Source organism: Dipteris shenzhenensis, chromosome 32 (assembly GCF_047967505.1).
Source record: "Dipteris shenzhenensis isolate YYH24624 ecotype China chromosome 32, Dip_SZ_1.0, whole genome shotgun sequence".
NCBI classification, from domain to species: Eukaryota; Viridiplantae; Streptophyta; class Polypodiopsida; order Gleicheniales; family Dipteridaceae; genus Dipteris; species Dipteris shenzhenensis.
In genome coordinates, this window is record NC_141627.1 from 18,599,625 (window position 1) to 18,615,903 (window position 16,279).

Below are 16,279 nucleotides of genomic sequence, written 5' to 3' on the forward strand. Positions count from 1 at the left end.
CTCACAAAACCAAAACTCATTTCTAGGCTGCCTACCATAATAAAGTAAATTGGCCCTTAAGATCCCTCTTACTACACATTTATCACAATGGACATTGTACATGACTGCCAATGTCTTCCCAAGATCTATGATGCCAAAAACTACAAAAGAGCATATGAATCTTGCGACAAGGGAGGACATCAACCGTTGCCCAAGGAATCATGATGAAAGCACTTTGGTCCTCTAGATCCGTAAAATTTACAAAACAGCATATGATTCAAATCTTCCCGATAGACATGTATGTCAGAGAATCAGTGGGGAGGTGCAAGTATAAGAAAATATTGTGCATTTGTAACACTCTGCCTTAGCTTCATGTACATAGAACAGTGAATACGTATTGCCGAACTTCATAGTGTATAGATCACATATATATGCCCTCACTCAGCTGACAATATTTTCTCTACACAACATAAGCACAAGCCTTTAAAAAGACAACAGCTCCAATGAGCTAATTCCTGAGAATGTGCAAACCCGTACAAAACATTAACTCCAATATACTCGAGGGCAATGTACCTAATCTCTTGACAGTTTTTCTGGCCCTAAGAAAGCCAAATATATATGAGTTTTGTCCCACTTTTCAAATTATTTCCTATTTCATTATCATGACCTTCCATCCTTGCAATCACTGCAACTGAGCAGCTGTACAACTCATAGATTAGGCCACAAAGGATGTGTGTTCTGAGCAATGTCTCAGATGCAAGCCTGTGTCCTTTAACATGTCAAGATTGACCACGTTTCAATTTGCTACCACCCTGGCCCTGTTATCCCTTTATCCTTTCTTGAATCTGCTGAGCCTGCATCCTCATGTACTTACTCGACTGATTTTTTGGCTCCCTGCATTAGCCCTGAAACACCTGTAAAATAATTTGTTCAGAGGCCATCAAGTTCTCATAGCCAGAAAAGAGCAAATCATCGTTGAAATAACACAAGATCTCGGCATAGCATTGAAAATGTTGAAAATAATATTATTGTTACTCAGTTGGGAAAATTTGCAATTACAAATCAGAATTATGAATTGTTAAAACATCCTCTCATGATACTAGATTAGATCCATCCTTACATGCTGCAAATCATTTGGTTCAGACTCCAGAAGCCATCAACTGATTCATAGCTAGAAAAGGCAACTCTTTGTTGATATGCACAAGACATCAGTATAGTATTGTTGTAGGTGTTCGACATGTTACTATTTGTAAAGGTAGGGAAAGATGCAATTCCAAATCAAATTATGCTTTGTTAAAACATCCATTTATAAACTAGAATACATCTGACCTTGCAAGTTGCAAATTACTCATAAGATACAATTATATGTATGCTTGTATGTATGTATGTATGTGTATGTCACATGTAACCCTACACTAGGGAGCATGGTGACACAGAGTCCGACCCATTTGTTGTACGCCGTGACCCTAGTCGGGGGACGAGTAGGTATGAGCTCGGGGGTCCATTCCCAGTTCCCAAAGTCACAAGCCACGGTGGACCAGTTCGGAAAAGCGTTGCGAAGTATCCACCTGGCGACAAGTTCAGAAGAGGGGAATGTCACATGGACTAGGGTCAAGTGTTGGAAAGGTTGGTGGACCTCGGTCTTGAGGGATGGCCACATGGGCAGCAAGATGGCTGCCATGGGGCAGAGATCAAAGAGAAAAAGGTATGTACCTGGAGGCATCAAAGTGGCTGCAAGTTGCAACACATGGCGATACATACATGGCATAGATCTGGAGCAGCACAAGATGGCGGGGTATCCCGGGGTACAAGTGCCTACATGGCAAGCTATGTGGCGAGGAGTGTGGGTAGGCACATGGCCTGCAGCATACCCTAAAGATGGCGCAGGAATATGGTGGGACAGATCAGCAAACAGGTCGGCCAACAGTAGGGCTGGTTGGGGCTGGTTGGGCTGGTCAAGAAGACCCTTATATAGGGCCCTGGTTGGGCTCATAGGGGCAGCCAACCAGGTCGGTTTTCAGCCAGACTGAGTTGGCCAAAATAGGGCTGACCAGTCGGCTATTTTGACCAGGCCTTGGGCCTATAAAAGGAGAGGCCCTGGGCCTCATAATTCATCCAACCATCCAGCAAGAGCAGGAGCAGACAGGAGCAGCCGGGAGCCACTCCCTTGGGCGTCACACTGGGGGTGAAGGAGAGTCAAAGGTGTGCTGTAGACTGAGTTCCCTAGAGGCTGGACCTTGGCTGTCTTCTAGGGCAGCAAGGTGTTGTGATCTAGACGGAAAGTCTACTTAACGCTGGAGGTGGACCAAACGGGCTCGAGTCTAGAGATAGCCAGCAGATAGGAGAAGGACCTTGTGGTAAGATCAGAGGACCACACCATTGGTGGGACTCTGGATCTATCTCTTTTGTATTGTGTCCATAGCTTTTGAATGAAAATATATTATTTTGGTGGTTTCTCTATCTGGTTGGTTCATTGTCTATTGATGAGGCACATAAGTTTAAGAAGTTTGTGATTCCACACCCCACACCACACTGTGTGAGCTCCTGGGCAATTCTATCAGTCTTCCACTGTGCGTACCCTCTGTTAAGCCCAGGTGGCAATGACAACTGCCTGCCTAGTCAGCAAATTGCAGGGTTCCCAAGGGCAGCACACAATGTGGACGGAGGGCAAGAGGGGCACCCCCTGCATTCGCAGTCCCAAGGCCTTCCTGAAATGGCCCAAAAGGGCCTGGTTTTATAGGCAAGGGCCAGCAGCCTGGTCGGCCAAAACCGACCAGCCAGTCGGTTGTCTTCAGCCCTCCTTTTCACTCACTCAGCCTTCCTCGGTTCAGGACTCAGCTCCCAGCCTCCAGCAGCACTTCCAGCCAGCATATGTGCGAGGTTTGGGTGTCCTATTTCTGCAGCATAGTTCCATCTCCCGCATGTTGTAGTTAGGGGAGTGGTCTCAGCACAGTTTTGTATGCCAATTTGGCAACCATGTATAAATAAAGCAGTGTACTATAGTTAGGTAGATCTTTTGTGTCTCTCATGCTTGAATTCTCCTGCATGTTCATCTATGTTTCCACTCAGCTAGTCCCCACATGTTACAGTGAATAATGTGCATGTGTGAGTGTGTATATATTTGGGGGGGGGGCATCTTAACAATGCCTTCAAAAGACCTATGAGAGGGAAGAAAAGAGGGAGAAGTAAAAGGGGGAGAGAGTGAGAGAGTGTGGTGACACCAAAGATGCGGGTGTGAAGTGATGAGCCACACCACAAACTCATAGGTTTTATTAGGATTAGGTTTTTCACCCTATGACTGTCTTAAGACAGTCATAGGTGTCATATCTTTAATAAAGGGGTGGCAATGTGCCTTTACCCCAACAACCTCCCACCTAAAGGCCAATGTGCCTAAAGGGGAGAAAAGAATAAAAATTACAGCAATATACAGTTACTGTATACAAGACCATAAAATAAGAATGGTCTCATCCTAATCCCATGATGTGGCGGCAATGTGCAAACCGCTCTGTAGGCAAGCTCTTAGTGAGCAAATCTGCAGGATTATCATCAGTATGCACTTTCACAAGCTCAAGTCGCTTGTCTTCCAGTACCTCCCTGATGAAATGATATTTCACATCTATGTGCTTGGTCTTTTGATGAAAGACCGGATTCTTTGCCAACATGATAGCACTCTGACTATCACAATGCAAAACCGGCATATCTCCTGTAATGCCCAAATCTCCCACCAGCCGAGTAAGCCATATTGCTTCCTTGCAAGCCTCAGTGGCTGCAACATATTCAGCTTCAGTAGTTGACAGTGCAACGCATTTCTGCAACCGAGACACCCATGATATAGCACCTCCTGCAAATGTGAAAATATAACCGGTAGTAGATTTCCGGTTATCTGCATTCCCTGCATAGTCTGAATCTGTAAAACCATGCACCAATGCATCCTGCCTACCATAGCATATGCACAAGTCTTTGGTACCTTTGAGATACCTCAAGACACCTTTCACTGCTTCCCAGTGCCGCTTGCCTGGATTTGCCATATACCTGCTGATGACTCCCACCGCAAAAGCAATATCCGGACGAGTGGCAACCATGGCATACATCAAAGAACCAACTGCAGATGCATACGGAACCTTGGCCATTTCAGCCTTATCATCATATGATCTGGGGCTGTCCTTACTACTGAGTTTTAAATGTGGAGGCAACGGGTTACTAATAGACTTCCCCCCCTCCATTTTAAACCTCTGTAGTACTTTGTCTATGTACTCTTTTGTGACAGCAACAAAAGTCCCTTGGACCTGTCACGAGTAATCCGCATGCCAAGAATATGGTTTGCATCACCCAAGTCTGTCATGTCAAAAGACTTATGCAGTTGTTTCTTCAAAGCACTAATCTCATGCTGAGATTTACTGGCAATCAGCATGTCATCCACATATAGAATGAGTAGCATCAAACTGCCATCCTTTGCCCGTTTGGTGTACAAGCAATGATCGGTCTCACACCTATGATACCCTTGGGACTGCATGAAGGCATCAAACTTCTTGTACCATTCTCTTGGCGCCTGCTTGAGTCCATACAAGCTCCTCTTGAGCTTACACACAAGCTGCTCTTTCCCTTTAACAGCATATCCCTCTGGCTGACTCATATAGATCTCATCATGGAGATCTCCGTGAAGAAAAGCAGTCTTCACATCCATCTGACATAAATCCATGTCCTCATGAGCAACAAGAGCTAACACTGCTCTCAAAGTAGTCATCTTGACTACACGGGAAAAGATCTCATCAAAATCAATGCCCTTCTCCTGCTTAAATCCCTTGGCAACCAATCTGGCCTTATACCTCGGTAAAGCATTTGAATCCACTTTGACTTTGTAAACCCACTTGCATGGCAAAACCTTTCTTCCTGCAGGTAGCTACACCAAGTCCCATGTATCATTTTGAAGTAAGGAGTCCATTTCTGACTGCATGGCTTTCTCCCACTTCCTTTTCTCTGTTCTTCCCATAGCTTCCTTGAAGCTAGAAGGCTCACCACAATCTGTCAGCATGATAAAATCAGCCACATTATTGGCTCCTGGAACAAACCTGGCAGGAGGCCGTTGTACACGGGTGCTCCTCCTAACAAAATGTTCCGGATTAGGCTGCTGTCCAGCCTGTTCGTCATGCATGACGGGTGGCTGTACCACCATATCTGGCTGTTCTACAGCCCCATCTGCTGGCATATCCAGTGGTGCATCATTGGCAAAATTATCTGGCTGATTTTCAGCCTGTATACCCTCTTGAACAGGGTTATCTGCAGCAGCCTGCTGCTGCATATAAATGGGCATTCTTTGCTGTCCAACATCATCATAAATAACCCTCCTGTATTCCACAGGTTGCACAAGTTCCTTATGTACACTATCCTCTTTAAAGATGACATCATTGCTGCGTATAATCTTCCGTTTAACGGGATCCCATAACCTGTACCCCATTTCACCTTCGTCACCATAACCCATGAAGATGCATCTGAAAGACTTTGGCTCCAGTTTGGTGCGCAGTTCTTTGCGTATATAAGCAAAGCACTCGCAGCCAAACACACGTAAGTGCTTATATGAAGGTGGCTTGCCAGACAACACCTCCTCTGGCACTTTCAACTCCAAAGCCTTGTTTGGCGACCTGTTAATAATGTGAACTGCTGTTTGCACGGCTTCTGCCCAAAAGCCATGGGGTAATGCAGCATAAGACAACATACATCGAACCTTCTCCTGAATAGTTCGATTCATCCGCTCACTTACACCATTTTGAGATGCATTATGAGGGGCTGTGAGTTCCTGTTTGATGCCCTTAGCTTCGCAAAACTGCACAAAAGCATGTGACACATACTCACCCCCATTATCGGATCTGAGGCATTTCAGCCTACGACCTGTCTGATTCTCAACCTGAGCGACAAACTTCTTGAAAGCATCTAAGGCATCGCTCTTATCCTTCAAGAAATAGACCCACACTTTGCGTGTGGCATCATCAATAAAAGTAATGAAATACTTTGCACCCCCTAGTGATAACTGTGGCATCTCACACGAATCAGTGTGCACTAGATCAAGCGGTGCTCTATTTTGGGGAGTTCTCCTCTTATGAGGAGTCATAGAATGCTTGCCAAATATGCAATGATCACAAGTAGGCAAATCTGAAAAAGAAAGAGACGGCAGATAACCCAAACGTGACAGTTCTTGCATTCCTTTAACAGACATGTGTCCCAACCGGCTATGCCACAATGAAACCTTTGGCAGCTCGGTTATGGCAACAACATAATTACCCACACTGGAAACATAAAGAGGGTACAAGGTATCACTCTTATAACCCTCAGCCACTACAACCTGGCCATCAGTAATCACCCATTTGGAATCCCCAAATGTGGTGTGGTAACCACTGTCATCCAACAAGCCAGTGCTAATCAGATTTTTCTTGATTTGCGGCACATGGCGGACACCATCAAGCATAAATATGCGTCCATCAGGGAATACTCTCTGTATACTGCCAATCCCTGCAATCTGACATGCATAGTTGTTCCCAAGATGAACAACTCCATGAGTACCTGTGTAGGAAGTAAACCACTCCCTATGAGGAGTAACATGAAAAGAAGCACCTGAATCCAAGAGCCAGGTGTGCATGTCATGGCCATCAATAACCAAAGTATGTTTGCGCTTCTGTCAGCCCCTTCTTCAGCGCCGTACAGCCCCGTACATCCTGCTGAGTCATCGCACCTTTCATGGGGATCTATGTTTTACCAGGCTAGATCCAGGGCTACATGCCCCCGCCATCTCCAACCGTCACGATCTTCCAGTTGTCCCCCTCATAATGAGTGAACAACCTGGAGTCTTCCAAGCACCATGCTCTGAGGGTCTGTTTCAACCCGTCCTTCCTTTGGCAAGGTCTACAACAAAAGTACATCTCCAAATAACCTGGACCGCGAACTTTAAATGCACCTGACTGAACCTGAGTCACCCTCCTTCTCGCAAGGGCACGATCCTCCAATCGTGGAAGTCGATTCCCAACAGCTTCTGAAATAGGGTCGTCCTTCAGCAAGGTCCCTGCCTTCAGGCTCCCACACCTATGAGCCTCCTACTTGGGCTCTAATACCATGTTAGAAATGACCCAACAGAGGGTATGCACAGCGGAAGACTAATAGTAATGCCCAAGAGCTCACATAGTGTGGTGTGGGATGTGGAATCACAAACTTCTTAACTTATGTGCATAAAATAGATTGCTCATCTTACTTATCCCTATACAAAGATGCCGCCTAATGACTTTGAGCCAATTTTTCCTTTGCTCAGACTCACATCAATAGACAATGAACCAGCCAAATAGAGAAACCACCAAAATAATATATTTCCGTCCAAAACTATGGACACAATACAAAAGAGATAGATCCAAAGTCCCACCAATGGTGTGGTCCTCTGATCTTACCACAAGGTACTTCTCCTATCTGCTGGCTATCTCTAGACTCGAGCCCGCGTTCTCCACCTTGAGCATGGTATGGTAGGCCCCTTTTGCCCTGCCATTTCTAGGCATGGTAGGCTGGCTGGAACCAGCCCTACCAGCCCTACACCTGGCCGACCAACCTGCTGGTAACCCCCACCATATTGCGCTTCTGTCAGGCCCTTCTTCAACACCGTACAGCCCTGTACATCCTGCTGAGTCATCGTGCCTTTCATGGGGATCTATTGCAGGCCGTACGCCTGCCATGAAGCTTTGTCTTACCAGGCCAGATCCAGGGCTACATGCCCCCGCCATCTTTCCTGCACAAGGTTTTCTTTGTTCTGCCCATGTAGCAGCCTAATCATTCCTTGGTCCGCCTCCCCCATGCTCTCCTCATTTGGGGCCTCACAGATGGGGAGGTGACCATTCCAACAACTAAACCTAGTGTCACTAATGTCTCATTACTGTTTGTGCTGTCAACAGTCGGCACTTCTTGAAGGTGTTGTAAAGTGTTAGAAACATGGTGGAGAGAAAGGGAGAGAAGGTTAGGGTGTGAGGAAATGATACATGAATGAAAACATATGAAAGGCTATCTTATTTATAATCATGAGAAGTACAAGCCTTATATAGGCTACTCACTCACACACTAGCACCTAGTGCATATGGGATAATTCCCATAATGACACATGGCACTCACACATGAGCTAGTACTAGATCACCTAGTACTACACACTAACACCTCACATCACCACTCTTTGGCTATGATATCTCCAACACTCCCCCTTTAGAGCAAAGAGTGTGAGACCTAACACGCAAGAGTAGACCAATCCCCCCTCCACCACAATACTGCAAAGAGCAAGTCCAACTATCCAACACCTCCCGTGTGATAGCGACTTCTCAGTCAGCTTGTGACCGGCAAGGGCAAATCATCACTCATCACCCCCCCTTACTTTGAACTTGGTGGTCAATACCATCAAACCAAAGTAAAAGACAATACATTCATTTTTGGGGGACAACCCAGGGTAGAGTACCTCTTATTGACTCCAAATACATTCAGTTTAGACTCTAGAGGGACAACTTAAGGCTGAAAACCTTTATTTGACTCAACACAAAAACACATAGAGCTAAACATCATGTACCACCTCAGAGAGGAATAGATCATGAAACATACCTGATGAAGCTTTTTGCTCATGTGTACGCTCGCCGGTACATGGGTAAGCCTCTTGCACAGAGCACCAAACCGCCTCCAGCTTGGAGTTTTTTACATCACGCAGTCGATGATACACCAGTCATGACTCCAAATGAGATCCGTGATTGGAAAGAGAACCTTCTTCAACCATTTATTGTTAGATATCAATGCTACACTCTCGTGTAACTACGCAGGAACCAGCTAACTCTACTTGTTTTCTGTTTGTAAGCAGATTGTGAGAGATGGCCCAACCCGCAAGACTGCGAATCCCATCGTTCGACGAAAGCGAAAAGTTGGACGGCTCTAACTATCCACTCTGGAAGTTCAAGATAAAGACCATCCTAAGTGCATAGGAGCTTTGGGGCACTACTAATGGGGTGGACGTGAGGCCGGTTGCGAGACCGGATCCAGCCAATGCAAGACAACAGATAGTACCAACTGCGGATGAGATTCTCGCGTGGACAAGAAGAAATGCAGATGCGATGTGTTCTATTGTCTACAGTGTTAGTGATTCCGTCATGGCGTTAATTCAACATGTCACCACAGCGGAGGAAACATGGACGGTCTTGAAAAATCAGTACGAGACCACGAATCAGACGCGGATTCAGACTCTGGAGACTCAACTCGCGAACGAGAAGTTGTCTGAGTCTGAAGCAGCAGAGAAGTTCATCACCAGGGTGAAGAATCTGCGCGATCAGATGACTGCGATTGGCATCACCATCACCAACGAGAATCTAGCACGAAGGTGCATACGGATTCTCCCACCAAAGTACGACGGTCTTGTTACGGCGCTGAATACGCAGAACAAAAATCCGCCCCTCAACTTTGAGGATTTCAGCGCGATGCTTCTGGAGGAGGAGATGCGTCAAAAGACGAGGACTGGAGAAGATTCGGCTTTCTGGACCGGATCAAAGAAAGGTAAGGGTAAGGACTCTGGTAACCCATCTTCTTCTAATGATAAAAAGAGAAAGAAGAAGATCAAGTGCTTCTATTGCAACAAGGCAGGACACAAGCAGAATGAGTGCCGAAAGAAGATTGCAGATGAGAAGAATGGAGTAAAGAAAGAGTCCAGCAACAACGCGAAGGTAGTACCAGTAGAGCTATTCGTCGCAATTGAGGAGATTTGCACGGAGGCACTTCATGTACCTGCGAATGAGAACCGTGGATCATTGACAATGGTGCATCGCGCCACATGACCAGTCGAAAGAATTGGTATACCTCTCTACAGCCAGTAGGGAATGACATCCTGATAGCAGTCGGGAATGATGCAAAATATCCAACAAAAGGAAAAGGTACGATTGCTCTCAAGTCAGATGGAGTTGTAAAACAGTTGTCCGATGTTCTTTATGTGCCAGATATCAAGAGGAACTTGTTGTCCGTTTCCGCGATCACGGATCGGGACCTCAAAGTTCAATTCGATAAGAATGGTGCACAGACTCTCGATCTTCAAGGGAAGGTCGTTGGTAAAGGTACACGGCGCAACAACATTTACGAACTCTCAGCTTTCAGTGCTCGAGCGGATTGCTCGAGCGGATGTGAAGAACACTAAGCTGTGACATGAGAGGTTTGGTCATCTAAACCTTAGTTCTTTCAAGGAGATGCATAAAAGTGGAATGATTGCAAACCTACCAGAAATTTCAGATCTGCCCGATGTATGTGAAGCTTGCACGATGAGCAAGCAGCATCGGCATCCCTTTCCTAAAGAGGCCAGCAGGGCAAAGGCTCCTCTAGAGCTCGTTCACACGGACCTTTGCGGAAAGATAGAGACGGAAGCTTTGGGTGGTTCCTACTACTTCATGACGCGGATCGACAACTACAGTAGAAGAATATGGATATACTTCCTGAAGACTAAAGACGAGGCTTTTAGTAGGTTCAAGGAATGGCATGTAATGGTCGAGAAAGAAACGGGGAGGAAGGTGAAGAAGTTGAGATCACACAGAGGTAGAGAGTTCACATCAACTGAATTCGAAGTTACTGCAAATGTCACGGAATCAAGAGGCAGAAGCCCCCGCCACATACATCACAGCAAAATGGAGTAGTAGAACGCAAGATGCGCGTCATCTGTGAAATGGGCCGGAGTATGATGAAAGGGAAAGATTTGCCAAAGACTTTCTGGGCTGAAGCATGTAACACTGCAATTTACATCCTGAATCGTAGCTACACAAAGGCTGTGAACGGGATGACTCCACTGAAAGCCTTTTCTGGTAAGAAACCTTCAGCTGCACATTTCAGAGTTTTTGGATGTGATTGTTTTGTCCATGTCCCTGATGCTACCAGGACCAAATGGGAACCAAAGAGCCGGAGTGTATTTTCTTGGACTACGGTGAAGAGGCGAAGGGTTACCATCTCTATAACCTTGTTACCAGGAAGGTAATAGTAAGTCGCGATGTAGTCTTCTCAGAACAGCCACATCAATTAGAGGAGGATGCTTCCTTCCCAGACAACCAGGACCAGGATATCCATCCAGTACCGCCACCAGTAGCAGACCGAACTCCCCCAATGGTGCTTGGGAGGATTCAAGACAAAGAAGATGAAGAAGAGCCTGCAGAACCACAACGGCAACGGCCATTCTTGAAGTGGGTAAAGCAGCTTTTGAACGACAGAGAACCTCCAGCCATTGAGGAGGAACCATCCGAACACCGCCGGTCCAAGAGATTAGAGGAGCAAAGAAGGACGCAGAAACACTTGGTCAACTATGCTTTGATGACAGAAGTGATCCGTGCTGATGAACCCAAGTGTCTTGAAGAGACACAGGGCGATGATAGGTGGATGGAGGCTATGCAGTCGGAGTATGGCTCCATAATGAAGAACACTTGGGACCTTGTGGATCGACCACCAAAACGCAAGGTAATCGCAACCAAGTGGGTGTACAAGACCAAGTACAAGTCCGACGGCACGTTGGATAAGTACAAGGCTCGGCTCATGGCAAAAGGATTTGCACAGGTACATGGTTTTGATTATCAAGATACTTTTGCTCCCACAACTCGACTAACCACAATTCGCAGTGTTTTGGCTTTAGCTGCTCAAGGAAGTTGGCCCGTGTTTCAGACGGATGTGAAATCCACCTTTCTAAATGGAGATCTTAAGGAGGAGGTATACGTGGAACAACCACCAGGTTTTGAGATCCCCGGTTCAGAAGGTAAAGTCTGCAAACTGAAGAAGGCACTTTACGGGCTGAAACAAGCCCCACGAGCGTGGTACCAGCGAATTGATGCCTACTTTCTGCTAACCAGGTTCAGAAGGAGCCCATCTGATGCAAATTTGTATATCTTCAGAGAAGGAGGCAGGTGTATGATCGTGGTCCTTTATGTGGACGACCTTGTCATAACAGAGAACCATGAAGAGAAGATCTCGCAGACGAAGCATTTGCTAGGAAGAGAGTTTGAAATGACAGACCTCAGACTGATGTATTTCTGTTTAGGGATTGAAGTTTGGTAGGAGCCAAAACAGATCTTTATTTCACAACTGAAGTATGCTGGAGAGATACTGAAGGCATTTGGCATGGCTGAGTGCAAGACAGTTGGTACCCCTATGAAGGTTTACGCGAAGCTCTCAAACGAGGATTCATCACCACTGGTGGACAAAGCGAAGTACAGAAGGCTTGTGGACAGCTTGATTTACCTGTGCAACACACAACCGGACATCAGTTTTGCTACTGGTATACTAAGCAAGTTTTCCAATAAGCCCCGGGAAAACCATTGGAGGACAGGGATGCGGGTGCTGAAATACATCAAAGGCACACTTGATTATGGCATCACCTATACAAAGGGCAACATCTTGACTCATCAGTTCTACAGTAATCAAATTTTTAATTCTCCATACTATCTTGTTTTCTCGCTTACGTACGAGATCCTGTTATCTGTTGAGCACAAACGTTGTATTATTTTCTTACATTTATTGCCATGGATATGTACCAGTTTATGATGCAGACTCGAACCTCATTATTCTCGAGAGATTAGATGCAGATGTTCCACATGTTAGCATGGATCAGCCCACACTTTCGGTAAGCCCTCAGCATGAGGTACACTTCTTGGTAAGCCCTTAGCATGAGGCACATTCAGCAGTAAGTCCTCAGCACGAGGCATATTTAATAATAAGCCCTCAGTACAAGGCAATCCCATCTGCATCAGCACAGTCTAATTTTTGTGATGTACAACCATCACATTTATGCATGGATCCGACTCCATCTACTATCACATCAAATGCAGATACACAACAGGAGTTCAGTTATGATCATGCAATTATTCAGCAGGTAAGTCCTCAGTACAAGGCACTCACATCTTCTGCCGCATGCGGAGATATATGCCACAGCACATTCAGCTCCTTAGGTGATTACATTCCAACATCCATCATTGATGCTTTCACCTCTGATACGGAGCACATTATCTTCTTGGACACAATTTCCACAAGCAGTACAGATCGGCAAATCAGTCTTCAAGACATTCACTTGTGGGCAGGATGAGTGCTCAAGATGCTGGAGCAGCTCCGAAATCGTGAAGAGGGTAGCTAGAGGGGCGCCAAATGCAAAGATATAGCTTTAAACGTATGAAGCAACTCTCTAGGTATTCCGCAATGAAGTAGCATGCCTCCAAAACAGCTCCAAAATGCTCAATCAGCTATTCAAAGAGCACCGAGATGCTGCTGCAAGCCTTCACGCTGAAAATCGATGGACTTGGACGTGCTGAAAGACCAAAAATACCTCAAAAATGGTTGGAAAGGCGCTCCAAGGTGATTTAGGGTTTTGAAATGCTGAAGCAGATGAGGAAAACACCCGAAATCACCTCTGATGTGCTGCAGCAGCACCAAAACAACTCAAAAATGCCTCCAAAAGTGACGAAAATGTGCAGCCAATGCCCCACGGGCAGTTGTCTTTGCTACAGCAGCCTGCAAACCCTAAAAACGGAATGGAACAGCTCCAAAAAGGGTCGAAAATCCACATGTGCAGGCGGCTCTTGGAAGGCGTGTCAACCAGCAGGCTGTAGAGAGGCAAAATGAGACGAAATGAACACAAGAAGCTGCAAAACAGAGGCGAAATGAGGGCAGCAAAGATGGCAGCTGTGCAGAAACCCTAAATGGGTAGGAGGCAGCTGAAAAGAGACGGAAATGAAGCTGAAAAGAGACGGAAATGTATACCAAACGTTATATTTGTCGTTTGGGTGGGAAAATATTTGGTGCTTACAGTAGACAGCAATCCTTTAAGGCTGGTATTCATCATTGTTGTCCTCTATCTCATATTTGAAAGGGGGATTATTTTGTGTATAGTGAAGCTGTGACATTGGAATGAGTTAAGTCTGGCTTAACATGCGACCATATAGGACTAGTGGTGGTAGGATCCAAGGTGGCAAGCATTCATGCAATTTTCAAAGAATGATGTAGTTGCAGGAGAGAACCTGGCAGAAAGTATGGCTGTGAGCTGCGACACCAAGCTATGTAACGGTGGCCATCCGAACAAATTATAAGGAATCAAATGAGTTTTACTGTTAGTAATATTAAAAACTTTGGCTCACTGCACAACATCTTTGTTCGGCTTCTTCTATCTCAAACCATAGCATCAATAAGATGCACTTCTACAATATTTACTTCTCTCTCATTTTAAATGCATATGTTGGCTTAGACTCATTATTATGGGTAGACCAAGGTAGATTCTAGTACATGCAAATCAATTGTTCCTACAACATCCAACTCTCTACAAGGTCATCCCATATAGCCTATTGAGCACACCAAGGTAGATTCTAGAAGTGCATGCAAACAAATTGTTCCTACAACATCCAACTCTCTATAAGCCCGTCCCTTAAAGGTTTCATGCAAACCAATGACAAAGGCGTGTCTTATTGGTTGGATAAGATGGTTAATACTTGGAAGTTGTTGTAACAGGGAGATAGCCTAACTCACTCTCTCTCTCCTGCTCACTAATATCTGAACTGAAAGAATGATGCACTCAAAACACAAGTGGAACTGTGGAGTGAGTGAGAGAATTAGAGGGAGAGAATATAGTGGGCCTCTGGAGAGGGAAAATGAATAATGACCAAAAGTCTGGCCCGGAATGATGCACTCAAAACACAAGTGGAACTGTGGAGTGAGTGAGAGAATTAGAGGGAGAGAATATAGTGGGCCTCTGGAGAGGGAAAATGAATAATGACCAAAAGTCTGGCCCGGAGGGCTGAATACAACTGTAAATAGACAAATACTGTATGGAGGGAGATCCCTCACTACAAAAGAGGGATCTCCCTCTGGAAGGGGCTGCTGGGCTGCTGCAGTCTTCTCCTGCCCTGATCCTGTTCCCAAACACTGCTGCTGGCTGAGGCTAGCACAATCTGAGGTGGATGCTGAATGAGGGCCAAAGGCTGCCCTTCTATAGGGCCCTTTGGACCCTGAATGGGACAATTGGAGGGGCTGCTGTCCAACCCGTCATGTCCACCCGACTGCAACGTGACTGCTGATATCATTGCTGATGTGGCACCTGCCTGCTGTCTGCCTGCGTGTCCTGGCAGCCCAGCGTGGCTGCTGCGTTGGCTGCCTGCATGGCAGCTCAGCATGGCCACGGGCTGCAAATTCCCGTGACATCCCCTTCTGCTGAAACTCAAGCTAGGGTATGGAAAAGGCATCTTTGTATGCTGTGAGGAAGTTTGGATAATCTATGAAAAAATCCCCTTCTACCCATGGTGCCTCGTGGGAGCCCCTGTGCTTGAACTTGACTGCATTTGATGCAGCAAGATTTGCTCAGGTTCAACGACCTCGGCCTCATCAACAATTTTGGCCTGATCCGCATCTGGTACTATTGTTAGTGCTGTACCCACATACGGTTTGATCCATGATACATGAAAAACGGGATGCATGGTCCATGTCGAATGTAGCTGCAATTTCATGGCCACATCCTTCACTACTTTGACTAGCTGAAAGCAGTCATATGAGAGCTTCGAGCAATTCTTCCCAATCTGCTTAAGGCCTTTCTTCATGATCCAGAGATAGACCCACTGCCCTTCCTTGTAACTCACGTCACGCCGGTGCTTGTTGGCTTGCCTTCTGTAGACTGTAGGTCTCCTGGGCTTTGGCAATGCGGTCCTTCAATGACTCCAAGATCAGCTCGTAGGTTCTTGTGATGCGGCCAGCCTCATAGACCTTCTTGGATGTCCTGGTGAGAAGGGACTTGAATCTCTTGCCAAAAACTGCTTTATAGGGAGTCAGCCCCACACTGAAAGAATCCCTTGAACTAGTGGTAATATTGCTCCCAGCGGGACTGAGTATCTACAACATAGCACTCCAAAATGTCGAACGACACATAGTTGTAGACTTTTGACTCACCATCTGATTGCGGATGAAAACTGCTGAGAAACTAAGTTTGGTACCAAAGTTGTGGAGTAGAGCTCTGCAAAGATTCCCTGTCGAAATGATACACGGCATATCACACATGGGATCATAGTTACAATCAAACGTTTGGAGTTTCTAAGATTTGATAAGTTTGAACAAAATAGGTGGAGTTTCCAAACGTGGGTTTTTTAAGTATTATAATTTCAATTTAAAAAATGTTATGCTGCATATTTTGACATATATGTCATTATTATGCTGCATATTTTGACATATTATCATTACAAATTATAATACACAACTTACGAGCTAGAAATTTCATTTAAATTTAGAATTTTAAGGCCAAAACCAGTTACAAACTTACCAC

At 45.6% G+C, this 16,279-nt stretch overlaps 1 long non-coding RNA gene across 3 annotated transcripts in view; it reads right to left on the reverse strand.

Moving 5' to 3' along the window:
• Positions 1–461: 461 nt before the first annotated feature.
• The window catches only part of LOC147880403 (uncharacterized), a 28,621-nt gene continuing 12,803 nt past the window's right edge, over positions 462–16,279 (reverse strand). For 2 of the 3 annotated variants that reach the window (XR_015540583.1, XR_015540584.1), the window contains exon 2: positions 462–893. This is a non-coding gene — a long non-coding RNA (uncharacterized LOC147880403). Of the gene's footprint in view, positions 894–15,909; positions 15,989–16,279 lie in introns of those variants that run through there. The other variant, XR_015540582.1, reaches the window with a different exon arrangement.